This window comes from Malaclemys terrapin, chromosome 3, assembly GCF_027887155.1.
Source record: "Malaclemys terrapin pileata isolate rMalTer1 chromosome 3, rMalTer1.hap1, whole genome shotgun sequence".
Classification (NCBI taxonomy): domain Eukaryota; kingdom Metazoa; phylum Chordata; order Testudines; family Emydidae; genus Malaclemys; species Malaclemys terrapin.
The window spans coordinates 175,976,098-175,991,150 of record NC_071507.1 but is presented as its reverse complement, the minus strand read 5'-3'; positions in this window follow the sequence as shown (position 1 = coordinate 175,991,150).

The window sequence follows — 15,053 nt, the reverse complement described above, 5'->3', positions numbered from 1 at the left end:
GGCACTTTGTTAATCAAGTGATAATACACGAATATTGAATACCAATACCTATCAAATATTTGCAGAGGGTTTCAGCTGAGAAACTGCTTCCAGGCTTATTTTTACTATTTACATAATTCACAGAATAAGGGAAAGTGGGAGAGAGGGGAAGGTACTAAAAATTTCTTCTAATGCACTTTTCTATTGAGATGCCTTCTTGATAATGCCTGGTCCTTATATAGTGCTTTTCATCACTAGATCTCAAATGGTTCGTAAAATGGTTTATTTTTGTGGAAGTCATCCTCAAATGAAAAATGTGTTCAATTGCCTGGTACCAGGTTTCCCACTGAAATAATATGATAGACCACCACATGTGACAAGATGTTGTTCCTGTCATTTAATGTCCTGATGGACAGTGGTGGTGATGATGATGATGATACACGCTTCTATATAGCACAGAACAAAGAATAGATTAGCATTGATCAAATATGGTAGACCATAGATGAAATCTCGCCTATGGGCTCCAGACTGTTTTACCTTAAAAATGGGCCCAAGCTTCCAAATTCAATCAAGATCCTGATTTCAACACCTCATGCTCTAAATTCAGGGGTGTTTTAGAAGTGGGGTTTGGGTTTGATTTGGCCCGGTCTGTCACTAGGTGAAGTATTTGATACATGCAACCCCCACATCACTAAATGATCTTCCTATGCTGGGTGATCCTTTAGGAGACGGATGTTGGGGTGTAGGGGACAATCTGGGCCTGTGACTTTTGTAACTGAATTGGATCCATTCAATGGGGATTTTCAGGGGGAAGGCTGGATGGTGGGGTTTTATCACATTAGACTATTTGCACTTGAGTTGTCTAGCTTTCCTTTATAACCAGTTTTCTATATTGTGCACATTTTTATTGGTGCGCTAGGTCTTGGCTATTTGCAAGACAAAAGGAAGCCTAACTGGATTCCGGAACCAATGGCTCAGGTGTCTGCTTTTAAAGCCCCATCGAGTACAAATGCATCTAGTATACTCATCAGTTACCCTAAGTCCAAACTAACTAAGATCCTGACCCTGCAAAGACTTAGATGCAGGCTTAATTTAATGCACTGTGGATGTGAGCCTATTTCCATACACTTGAATGATGCAGAATCAAGCCTCACAGCCTTGATCCTGGGCTACTGAAGCCAGTGGGAGTTTTGCTATTGATTTCAATGGGAGTCGGATCAGGCTCTATGAGAGGTGTCACCGAAGTGTAGGAGACTACTCACAGTACACAAAATTACGCATATGCATAAGTCTTCTCAGAATTGGAGCCACAGTGTATCTGCAGTGGCTGTTATCTGATATGGGAAGCCCCAGAAAGGAATATTTATTTCAATAAAGCTCTTTCATTTATTCTTACTGCTTTGCTGCATTACTTACTCGGGTGTTATGAGGCTTACTGTATTAATGTTTATGAAGCACTCTTTCAATGAAAGAAACTATGCAAAGGTGGGGAAAAGCACCTAAAGGAACAATCCTGCAATGTGCTGAACATCTTTTTTTTTTTTAGTTTGGTGTTAGCTGAGGGCATTTGGCTGCCTACCTGGTCCTCTGCACTGGTGCAGAGATCTGCTCGTGCACAGGTCATGGCAGGATTGAAGACTTTGGCAGTAAGAGGAGACTTGTTTTTGCCTGTGCCCTTTTTATGGAGATGTTGTCCAATATTTTTATTTGCTTTCTACTGTGCCACTCACTCTTCGTTTAACTGATCTTCCATTTGCATACATTCCCCCAAATAACCCATTATTTTCATTGTAATTTGTATTTTAAAAAATAAAAAACTTACCAGAGCTGTTGCCACGAAGAAAAATAATAAAAATTACATAGAAGTCTATAATTACAACATTAGCCTGTAATTATTACAAACAAGATACAATACTGTACAAAGCAAAAAAATAGGAACAGGATTTCTGGTGTGTACACACACACACACACACTCCTTGTTAAGTAACATTATACATCTGCCTTTAAATAAGAAAAGCCAGAGAATCCTGAAACAAGACTTCCCAATCTGACTTATGTCCCTATTTTGGATAGCAACATTACATGAGATCACAGGCTTTTCTGAGAACCTTACAAATAGCTAGGCCCGGTGAGAATTAAAGATGGAGTGAGAAGTCCTCACTCTGACTCTATGGTAATCTTTTGTATTTAAAAATAGAGAACAACACAACATGGACTGGAAGGCAATTACTCCTCCTCCAGCCATGAAGGATACTTACTGCTGCCTTACAACTAGTAGTGGCAGCAACATTGCAGGTAAATAAACAGTTGCAATATGGCATCATTCTTAATGTGTAACTACAGATTAATTTAAAAGGCCAGCAATGGATTGTAATTGAGCTAGGATCCAGGGTCTTCAAGCTGGTAATGTGTGAAAACTAGGTTTGCTGGGGGGGGGATTCTGTTTATGGTAGTTATATGGCCCCATTGCTGTAGTATCTGAGCACCTCACAGTCTAACAAATGTATTTGTGCAATGTTCCTGTGAAGTAGGAAAGGGCTATTATCCCCATTTTACTGATGGTGGCCTGAGGCACGGAGAGACTGAAGGGACAGATTTTAAAGGTATTTAGGCCCCTAAAGATATAGATAGGTGCCTAACACCTCCCTAGGTGCTTTTGAGACATCCGATTAAATTCCTAAATATCTTTAAAAATCTGGCCCCAAGTGACTACCCAAGGTCACACAGAAAATCTATGGTGGAGTAGGAAACTTGAACACAAGTCTTCAGTGTTCCAGGCTAGTGCCCTGACCACGAAACCATCCTTCCTCTATGTGAGGAAAAAATGGGAAATATTTTCAATGACAAATTATTTGGGGTTAAAATATTTTGTGGAGTTTTCCATTTTTTTAAACTGAAACAACATTCTTAATTTCAAACCATTTAATCAATTTTATAAATTAAAAAAAAGGCAAAGGGAGGTAAAAAAGGCAAAGGGAGACAAAAGCCAAAGCATTTTTAGTTTTGATTCTTTTTGGTTTGATTAAAAAAGTTTCTAATTGTATCAATGGGGAGGGGGGGGGAAACCCAAATTTTAATTAATACAGAAATGTTCACAAAAACTGTTGTATTGTTTGAAAAGCCATTTTTCATTGGGGGGAGGGCAGGGGGAGGATCATGGAGGAAATGTTTTCTGCCAGCCCTAGTTAACACCAGATAATTGAGCATAAATAACACAAATAATGTTGCTATTGTCTAGTTGGCAGAATTTCGCTCTTAGTGATTTTTCCGAAGGTTGCACTGGGTGTCAATGGCAAAACCAAGAGCAGAAACAACGTCTCCAGAGTCCGATTCCAGCGCCTTAACCACTTCGTTAAGTAATCTCGATGAGTACTGCGCAGATTACAATTTCCATTTTTTCCTACAGAGTTCTCGCTTGCCCTGTATTAACTGCACATACGAGGCATAAGACATCTTTTTACACTCCTGTATGAGCTGCACACCCAATGTTTATAATATAGAGGAAATAGCAGCTTTTGCAGGATCAATGAGAAGGGAGTGGAAAGAACCTAGACTCTGACCCCCCTATTTCCCATGTACTGGCCTGTACACAGGGCCGGTGCTACCATTTAGGCAAACTAGGCGGTTGCCTAGGGCGCCAAGATTTGGGGGCACCAAAAAGCGGTGCCCCCGTTTTTTTTTTTACAGCATTCCTACACCCCGTCCCCGAGCGTACGGTCACCGCTCCACTTCTCCCACCTCCCAGGCTTGCAGCACCAATCAGCTGTTTGGCGCCACAAGCCTGGGAGGGGAGGAGAATTAGAGCAGGGGCGGCGTGCTTGGGGAGGAGGTGGAGCAGAGGTGAGCTGGGGCGGGGAGCTGCCGCACGGCTCCCCAGGCCGGGGGGGTGGGGAGCTGCCGCAGGGGTGCCTCAGGGCGGGCGGGGAGCTGCCGCAGGGCTCTCCACCACAGCTTACCTCTGCTATGCCCCCTCCCCAAGCACGCTGTCGCTGCTCCACTTCTCCCGCCTCCCCCCCGCGGAGCAGAGGTGAGCTGGGGTGAGGAGCTGCTGCACGGCTCCCCGGGTGGGGGAGCTGCCGCCGGGGGGGGGGGCGCCTTGGGCGGAGGGAAGCTGCTGCAGGGCTGTGGAGGGCGCAAGGTGGAAGTTTCACCTAGGGCGCGAAACTTCCTTGCACTGTCCCTGCCTGTACAGCTGAGTTGGCACAGAGTAGGATGTAATCTACTACTGGTAAATGCCAATGGCAGATTGTTTCTCCCCTGGAGGAAGCGGAAACCAGGAAATTGATTGTGATTTAGGGTTTGACAATAGTTGTTGACAGATAGTGATTCCAGAATAATTCTGTGTGTAGACACGCTATTCTGGAATAAAAGTGCCTGTATTCTGAAATAATTACTTCACGCCCAAAGTGGAGTAATTATTCTGGAATAAAATCACATTTACTCTGGAACAGCCGGTCCACATGGGGAAATTATTTCAAAATAGCTACATTGTACTGGAATAGCTAGGCTGGTCAACTTCTCCCATGTAGATAAGCCTGTACTCTACTTCTAAAGCAGAGTAATTATTCTGGAATAAAGTCACTTTTATTCCCCAATAGTGTCCACATGGGAAGTTATTCCTGCATAGCTACATCAGACTAGGGCTACATCTTCACTACGGGGGGGGGGGGGGGGTCGATTTAAGATACGCAAATTCAGCTACGTGAATAGCGTAGCTGAATTCGACATATCGCAGCCGACTTACCCCGCTGTAGGGACAGCGGCAAAATCGACCTCTGCGGCTTCCCGTCGACGGCGCTTACTCCCACCTCCGTTTGTGGAGTAAGAGCATCGATTCGGGGATTGATTGTCGCGTCCCGTTGGGACGCGATAAATCGATCCCCGAGAGGTCGATTTCTACCCGCCGATTTGGGCGGGTAGTGTAGACCCAGCCTAGTTTATTCCACTATAGCTATGCTGGTCAATGTCACCATATAGACAAGCCCTCAGAGGCCTTGTCCTCACTGCAGGTTAACCATGGGAGTAATGGCTTGCTTGTCAATGTATTAGCCTAACCTGGTTCTGTGGGACCACATTGTTGATGTTAGTGCACTCCTGTCACACCCTGCATCTGAACTGTCACTGTATGTGGTTGTGACAAACAATACAAGGCTTGTATTCCAAAATTCATAGTGCCAGTTACTATGTCACTCTATTCACAGGGTACTTGGGATTGTGGGAGGAAATGTTCTAGGCCCATGAAATTCATTTTGTGGCAATAATTCAGCTGCTATGTGCTGAAAGTATGGTCCTCCTCTCCCTAATTATCAGGACTAAGATCTGCTGCTTTTTTTATGGAGGGAGTGTTGTTTTCCATGCGCCTACACAAGTTGCTTCCAGGAGATGTTGGCAGAAGTTTCAGAGGATGTTTTGAGGCTGGAGAAGACAGAGACAGCAGCTTGCATTTAGGAGTAGTACAATAGCAATTGAGTGAGACCATGTGGCCGTGGAAGGCATGCCCCAAGCTGATGCTGTTCCCAATGGCAGATGGCTCTTATGCAGACTGTCACTTCTGCTCCAGGAACAAAAGCAACACTGGTGGACTACATTGTGAGGAAACCTGGGATGATCACCAGGGAGCTCAGAACACTCATGTGAAGAGAGAGACATTTGCAGAGCTATGAGGAGCAATCCCCTGCACTTGCACAGCACAGCACAGCACCCAGATGAGAGAACCAATAATGGTCCAGAAGCATATTCTATCACCTTCTGCAAACTGACAAGGCCAGATGTGTTGACAATCAGTTTGGGGTTGGAATAGCTTGAGTTGACACACAGTGGTCATTGAGGTTTGAAAGGCAATTAATGATGTACTGCCCCAGGCTTGTCCGAATTGGAACTATTGCTGAAATAATTGCAGAGTTTGTATGGATGGGCTTCCCAAACTGTTCTGGTGCAATTGATGGGACATATATAACCTATTCCATTCCCCGCATTTCAAATGAGTGAGTATATTAACAGCAAAAGATACAACTTCATTGTGCAAGCCCTTGTGGGGAATGGTGGCATATTCATGGGCCACTACACTGGATGCTAAAATAGTGGGCATATCAGCTGCCCTGACTTGGTGTAAGTGTGACCCAAGATAAGGCATTGTCACTCACACTAATGATTTCTACAGTCCTTGTGTCTGTTCTCTTTCTGGCCTATGTGGATCAGGAGTAGGGTGAAATTGATAATGTTGTGTTCCCTGACTTAATGACTGGCTATCCCAGGAATTGTCCTACATATTTGTCATATATGATAATGTGGAGGTGATTCAATGGGGTGTCCTCCTCCTGGGAATTTGCCCCTGTGGCTTGTGACTTTGAATGTCCATATTAAATGCCATGTCTTGCTACTCCATCTCATGAGGATAGTAGAGATATTCTGAAAGCAGCTCCTTATCCTTCTTCCTTTTGCGTCTAACTCCAAGTGCTTTTTTGACCATCTGGAACAATCCTGTATACTTGCATGACTTGTATCAAGTCATCCCTTCTTCTTTGTCACTTTGCCCTCAAATTCAGAATCCTGAGTGTTCTCCTAGTTGTTGGGCTAGCCCTTGATGAGTTTAGAGCTGTTACACTTGTTCCTGACAGACAGTGGGTGGAAAAAATAATTGATGACTGCCCTTGAATTCATACAACTTTATTCTCAGTGCACAGTCCCAAATTAAAAGTAACCATTTTATCTCAAAGAATGCTACCCTCTTTGCATTTTCATTCTGCCCTCACATGTCTGCAATTGAGAACTCTTCTAAAGGTGTTATCCCAGGAGAAGAAACGGTGAGTTAATTTTACCTTCCAACTATCCAAATCACTTTTGTGGGGATGGACGGTGGCCAGTTACTAGAAGACATAGCAGCAATGGCCATTACGTTACACCCTTTTCAGACTACTGCAACCTTACAAAAAGTTGTGCTACTTCAGGTACCAGAATGGAAGAAAGGCCAGTTATTCCAGGCACTGGGGTTGAGACCTTCTATTTACACCAAGGAAATCTTTCTGTGGATTGTGACTGATGAGCTGATAAGGGACTGGATGGGATTGCAAGTTACAATGGTGGTGGAGGGAGACTAGCCTTAGCCAGGAATTTTGAAGACCACCTGAAATTTAGAATCTTTCACTCAATATATTTTATTACTCTCCAAGAATGGAGCAAAATCAAATAAGTAATAAACTTGCTTCTGCAGTACAGGCAGGCTGTCTTAACATGGCAGGGGTTTGGGTTGGTAGTGAGAGCCTTCAAGCATAGTTTTATGGCAATTTACATTTTGGTCGGGATGTGGACACAAACCTTTTTATTTTTACAGTAATTATTTAAAGAAATACTACTAGATGCAACTGTGGTAAAGTGCTGGGTCACATTTTTTCCTGAATTATTTTGAGTAGCATGATCAGGGTTGGGGATGGCGTTGGAGGGTCAGAAGCAGTGGAGAAGGCCAACTGTAATGGTATTGTCTCCATCCACACTGATGCTGAAGGTAGGATTGTATGTTAAGAACCCATCCAATCATTTTGTAATATCCTTCATAATTACAAAGATGGCAGCCTCCTTCTTACCAGCCTGAAATGCAGAGTCCTCCCCTGCTTATTTGTGAAAATACCATCATGTTGGGATCTTTCTGGGATGCATAAGGGAACAACTCCTATGACTCAAAACTGAACTCATCTCCCAGGGTAGGGCCAACACATCTCTCTCTCTACTAACTCTCCCTCTCCTTGCTGGCTGTCTGGGGCAGCCTGTGTCGCATCTTTGCAGACATCCAGATTCCAAACCCACACCCATCCTGGCTCCATAGAGGAGTCCATGCTGAAATGGGGCTCTGTGCTCATATGGGTGCTCAAGATACTGTCCAATTCATTGTAAAGCTAATAGGTAGTTGGTGCACCACCAGATTTCCTGCTCTTATCCTTGTCCTTCCGCTATCTCACCTGCACTGCTGTCTAGGCCCTCGATCCTTGATTGGCTAGCAGCTTCTTCACCTTCTTACCATTCAGTATTCTTCTTTGTACTGTTAAAATTGTGGATTTCACTTACTTCAGCCCAAAGCTGCACCAAGATTCTGGTGTCAAGTATCAGGAGGTAGCTGTGTTAGTTTGTATCCACAAAAACAACAAGGAGTCTGGTGGCACCTTGAAGAGTAACAGATTTATTTGGGCATAAGCTTTGTGGGTAAAAAAACTCACTTCTTCAGATGCATGGAGATTCTGGTGTGTGCATATGGCCAGGTGGCTGCCCATAGATACCTAGGCTTATCAAGTGCCATTTTTCTGCTGTTTCAAACACTGGAGATGGGCAAGCCTGGAGAAACTGCAAGCAGCTAGGCACATGGATGTTGAGCAGAGGGATATGAAGGTAAACCACTTCTGGTCAGGGATCAGAGGACAGGTAGATGGCAAGGTATTCCTCAGGAACCGGAAGACATGGGCTTATGGGAATTGTATTGGAGGAACACAAAATCTTTATAGTTGTGGCTGCCTGCGGTTGCACATATTTCCTGCATTAATTTTGTGGCGACAACATATGATAAAAGCTCCCTCATGATCTCCCTCATGATAGAGCTCCGAGCATGGCTGCTGCCTCGCTGTGTGACACTGACCGATAGCCTGTGGATGAGGGAGAAAAGAGAGGGAGAAAACCAGGATTGCGCACAAGGTTAGCATGCAGAGAAGACAAAGCCAGAGACAGTTCATTCCCTAACATGCTCTGGGGTAATGTAGCTATGCGTTGCCCGTTACTGAGGGCAGATTGTGATTTAACAATCTTACCCAAAATCCTTGAAGGAAAAAAAATGTACCAACACTTAGAACCTTAAACACTGGTATTGAAAGGAGAACTTACACTGAAGATACTGATTAGTGTAGACTTCGTTTAACCAAACATGTTTTTATTTCACGTGATAATAGTAATTAAAAAAAAAACAGATTTGAGAAATCTGAGCAGATTAGTTAAAGAGCATTTTAGGATTATAAAAGCACTTCTAGCTGCATCAACCAGATGCCATTTCAAACACTGCTGTTTGGATTAATTAACTGAGTTCAGGACACCACAAATATTAAAACTGCTAGTTAAAACCATCCTACGCCCCCTTGTATTTTGTTATTAAAATCCTGGCCAATTAAAATAGCACACTGAACTAATCACAAGTAATACTCAATCTAAGATTCATGTAAATGTTTTATGGCAGCAGTGAAGAGATTTAAAGTGTACACTGTTCAAACATCTTTCACATATATGGTACGCAGAATGCATATACATATATATGGTGTATTAAAAGGTCAATATTAATTGGTTTGACAGAAATGCTGCAAATCAAGTATTTTAGCAAAAAGATCATTATAACAGGATATAATTGATTTTTAAAGCACGATCCTGGTTAAGAAACACAGAGATAATATACTAAAAAAGCAATTCTGTCTTTCTAATAGAGAGATGCAATTACTTTAAGACTGTAAAATTAGTTGATAAAAGTAGCTTTTAAATTACTTTCTTTCACTCTAGCAGAGATTGAAATCACTTTACTGTGTACAATGTAAATGCATTTCTCATCATATTAATACTCTTCTAACACTTTCTGATATAAAAGCTGTGGTAGAAATGCTATATTTGTAAATCTGGGTGGCCAGTCCTGTATTTTTATCCAAAAATGAAAACATTTAAATACAGGTTAAGGGCTATATGATAATATATGATATTGTACACGAACCTGTTTGTGTATATGTATAGTGTGCAATATATATATACTGTCTCTGTTGCAAGCTGGTGGATCCAGGACCAAGGTTACCTTATGGGTCTTCCAGATCACATTGTTGCCAACCTTAGAGGTAAATCCTCAGATCAAGTGGTTAAAGGACATGAGATTCAGAGATGCCAAATGCCTCCTGTTCTTTAATTGTCAGGTTGCAGCCAGAAGCCAAATCAAGCTTAACCCAGAGATAGTCTCCTTTAAAATGATAAGGAAAAAGTCCTGGGGAAAACACCAGCAGTTGTCACTGGAAATAGCTGCACCCTGACAGCTTTTATTTTGCTTTTGAGTTTAATTAAGACACTAGAGAGAAGCCTTGGGGCCACTACTCTGATAGAAGAGTGGAATGGTAGAGGAACCCTAGAGGCGTGGAAGACATCATATTGATGACTAGTGTCAAGTGGGATGTTGCTGGCCCAGAAAGGGAGAGACTTTAAAGTGACCTGTCCAGACAGCAGGTATGAAAATTCAGGACAGGGCATGGGGGGGTAATAGGCACCTGTATAAGACAAAGTCCCAAATATCAAGACATCTACTGTCTGGAGAGCCAAGTCACTGGAAGAGGCATTAGATGAGAAAATAACTGCTATTCCATGTCCAGCCTGAAGGGGTGTTCTAGTGAATCCACTCTTCCCTTAGCCCATCCACCCTGATGCGTCTGAATGAGGGGTGAAGCTGGTGCCTCATTTGGATCCATATATTTATTTCAACAACAAATTATGCTTTTTAAGAGAAAACAGGGAGATGGGTGCGGATGGTTTTGGTTTTGTTCTTTATCAGGAAACTACAGAGGGGGCTGGGGACAGTGTGGAACAGTAGTTCTGCAATAAAGCAGAGAGCCAGACACACAGGACAGCTCTAGGGATAATACTATCGTCTGTATTCTTATAAAGTATAAAAAGAAAAACAAGACTTTGTCATTTTTTCACCATTGTCACATGACAGCCCCTCCCATCCCATCTGCTGCTGCTCTGGTCAGCACCAGTGCCCAGCCTGAAATATTGACAATCAGCAACAGTGACAGATCCAAGAAACATCAAGGATATCAGTACTCTCTCTGGTGACTGTCCGCAAAGAGAGATGTTGTTTTAGAGGGAAAAATTCAGATAGCGTACAACTGCTTAAGAGTTAAATCTAACGCACAGTATCGGGAACCTTTGCAGTTGCAGAAGGCCATGGATCCTTCCATTTTTCAAAGAATGACCTAACTGGAGGAAAGATCAATCTACAGTCAAAGCCTTTACACTATCTGACAATCTTAAACCAAAGCTGAAAGTTGTCAACTCACTAGGGAAGAAGAGCTTATAAAAATCACAAGCTTCCCAGTCATTTCTAGGGGGGTGGTCTTGGCTGGTGTTTAAGTCCAGCATTTTATAAACAGAGATAAAATATGCTAGTGTGTAGACACAGATTAATCTCTACATTTGAGATCTCTGTCTATTTGGGTTTTTCAGTTGAAATAAAAAAAGTAAGCAACATTCAGTAAAGGAATCAAGGGGATGTCATTAACACCCGCCATTAGCATGTTCGCTTTGACACATCTTTATAGCTGACACTATGATCTTATTTCTGGGTGCTCACATTAGGTGAGGGGGACCATAAAAGTGCTTAGAGGTGTGTCAAGATCTCCTCCAGAAGTAACATTCCCTCGATGAAAATGGTACTTCAAGGAATTCTGTCATGGTACCAGGCTGGCACGGCACTATAGTGTCATTTATGAAACCCAGGTGGTGCTTCTGGGGATGATGTTACAGAACATCTGGTTTGTGGATACATAGCAGTGTTATTCCAAGCCTGAGCCTAAGTAGTTCAAGATGAAACTATAGCACCTCTTTTAATGGGAAACCTGTGAGGATGGGAAAACTAATTTGGATAACGTAAGCCAAATATTCTCACTTTCCCTCCCATTTTCAGAACAAAACTCAAATCAACTATTTTTTAGCTTCTGCAGTGTTCTTAAATTAATGTTTTTCTTTACAGCTTCAAAAAGTATGTCCTCAAGTGCATATCAGCTTTATGACTCAAGAGATTCGGTTGGTTTAGAAAAGTGTTGGAGAAGTACACAAACTTGAGATATTTATCTGAAACGAACCCCAAAATGTCTGAAGTCACTAGCATTCAGTCTAAGGAAAGCATATAGGTCTCCATCATACTGACAGCTGAATTTCAACAAAGGCATTGTACACAGGTATTCTGAGGGTAAAGCATGCGGGGATTATGCCTCTATATCTGCAGAAGAATCGCAGATGAGTAAAAGACAAAAGGTACTGAAGGAGGGGAAAACCTCTATCTCTGCTTTCACTCCTAGCAGTTCATACACAACAATGAGATGTAGATAGCAACTGCATTATCAGACACATGAAAAGTGCTTTTCAAATTACATGTTTTTCAAGCTATTCAGTTCAAACAAAATTAGAATTATTATTAATTAAGAGCATGAGAATAAATTTGAATATATTACTGGTTTTTGAGTCTTCACTGTTTGTTATCTTCATAGTCTTGTTTTAGGGAATTTCATGGCTATTCAGCAATCCTATTTGGTGGGTTATCTTGGTGGAAGAAGAGGCAGCAGAAGAATTAGAAAAGGAAGATGCTCAGTTAATTAGGAAGAGTATTAGTTCCTGCTCCTAATTAAAATCAAACTAAAATAAGAATTTGACAGGTGTTTGGCCAAAATGAAAGCATTAGCTACTTTTTCACTTTTGGGGAAGTGGACGGGGGTGGGGGGGAAAGAGAAAGCTTGAAAGGCATTTTGAGGACATTTTATAATAGCTTTTATCTTGTTATTCAATGAATTCTCTTTGACAGTTCTTCCGAGACAGATTTTTTTTTCCTCTCATAACTCTGCTCAGACATTTCATTTCTTTCCTTATAGTGTAGATCAGTTGGGATTCTTTTTTACTTGCTTTGCATTTTTGTTTTTACTTTTTACAATGCTTATTGTAGTTGGATTTTTGTTGTTTTTATTGGCTTATTTTATTACCAGACTGAAAGAGCTGAACCGGGGCCTATCCTGAAGGACAGTTCCTGAGAAAATGCTTCTGATAGGACATCTCCACAAGGATCCCATGGTGGACATCTTCCACATCATCCTGTCTGGGAAGCGTGCATGATCTCAACCCCTGGAAAAAGCAACAGGACCCTTCCCAAACCTGGTGAATCCCCAGAGATGCACATGAGGTGAGGGCAATGCATTGAGGACCCTGTGCCTCTACATGAACTCCAGCCTCCACTACCACCCCTTCTCCAGCAGGGCAGCTTCAAGTCACATTATCTTTTATGTGGATACTCAATGGGGCTAGATAGAAGACAATGCATATCTCCCCTAATCACAGCCCAATGCTGCTTCAACACCCACAAACAATACAACTGGGTTTTGGGGATGTACTTATTGTGACGGGTTCCTCCCAGGGTGCCACCTGGAATTGGGTTACCACTCAGCCATCTGACCCACCAGCCTGGGCTCCCTCTCACACTGTGCTGCTGTGGCAAGATGCAGACCCATTCCCAGTCCTACACTTCCTCACCCAGCTGCCGTTACATGCAGGCTCTCTGACCAGTCACTGCATGAACTAACAATATAGAGTCTACAGCCAAAATAGCTACCAGCTTCCCAGTGTATGACCCTCCCCCCACTGGAGCATAAACCCAAAATTATACCAACTTGCACTGCACCGGGCACTGTACAGTGTAAGCTCATAGAGTTTGCCCCTCCCTCAATGTGGAGAGGAAATGCAACAGCCCCCTGAGCTAAGATTCCCAAGTATTCACTCCAAACCTACTGGTTTAAATTAAAACATAAAATAAGTTTATTAATTACAAAAAGATAGATTTTAAGTGATTATAAGAGATAGCAAACAGTTCAAAGTGGATTACCTGATAAATAAACAAAAATGCAAACTAAGCTTAACATACTAGAAAGATAGGATTTGAATTAACAATCTCTCACCCTGACTGATGATACAAGCAGGCTGGCAGATTCTCAAGGTACACGCTGCACTTGCTTTACAGCTTGGAATCCCCCAGGTTTTTCATACACAGGCTAGAAATCCCTTTAGCCTGGGTCCAGCACTTCCCCCAGTTCAGTCTTTGATCTTCAGGTGTTTCCAGGAGTCTTCTTGTGTGGGGAGTGAAAAACAACAGATGGTGTCACTCCCTGCCTTATATAGCTGTAGCATATGGTGGGAACCCTTTGTCCCAAACTCAGTTTGTGGAAAAACACTGACATCCCAAGATGGAGTCCAGAGTCATGTGGCCTGGCCACATGACCTTGTATACCTTGCTGAGTCATAGCAGCTATTACAGGCTGTATGGAGCATTCTCAGGAAGGTTAATTTCTTCCAGGGTCCATTGTCTTTGCCGATGGGCCATCAGCATGGCCTGGCTTCTTCATTGTTGTACCAGAATGGCAAGTTGTGGGTGTCACCCAGAGTAAGCACGATTGAAATACAGATACATAGTCAATATTTCTAACTTTAGATACAAAAGTGATACATACATACAAACAAGATAATCATATTCAGCAAATCATAACTTTTCCAACGACTCCTCACATGACATCATACAAAATGCATCATAATTGTGCCATGATCATATCGTAATAATATCACTGTGAAGAATATGGGGTGCAGTGTCACACTTATATAATTTTGTTTAGTGTTATAAGGGTTTTATATATAGTGGCGATACACATTAACTACCAACTTCTAGGGGATCCCAGGCAATTTTTCCATACAATCAAATGTAGGGTCCTTTTATCACAATCCAGTTTTGTTTCCAAAAGTAGGGAGAAATAGAAATCTTTGAGGATCTATCAAGATTTCAGGGGAAACCCAGCTGCTAGGGAAGGGCTCCTGAATAGTCTTGCTGTATTTAATGAAAATACTTTAAAATTATAATAACTTTCAGTGATGGAGTATTCACCCTAAACCAGCCCTTGGAGGAGGAGCCAGGGAGCAATGAGGACTAGGACTAATTAAAGAATGAAGATCACCTGGACAGGAACAGGCTGGGATGTATGAAGCCAGCTAGGTGACGGCAGAAAGGGGCTGCAGGATGGAGGAGGTCAGCTATTACTCTTTCTGAGGCTGGGGAGAGAAGGGAACTTGGCTTGGAGGGAAGGGCATATCTAGAGGAGAGTGGTGAAGGAGTATGATGGAGGTAATGTAGAAGGCAGTCTTGGGAAACAGCAGCACTGTATGGGACAGTACAGAGCTTAGCTGCTGGTTGCAGGATCCTTGGGCTAGAACTGGAGAAGAGGGTGGGTCTGGGTTCCCCTGCCAGCCACTGAGGAAGTGGCACCATTGAG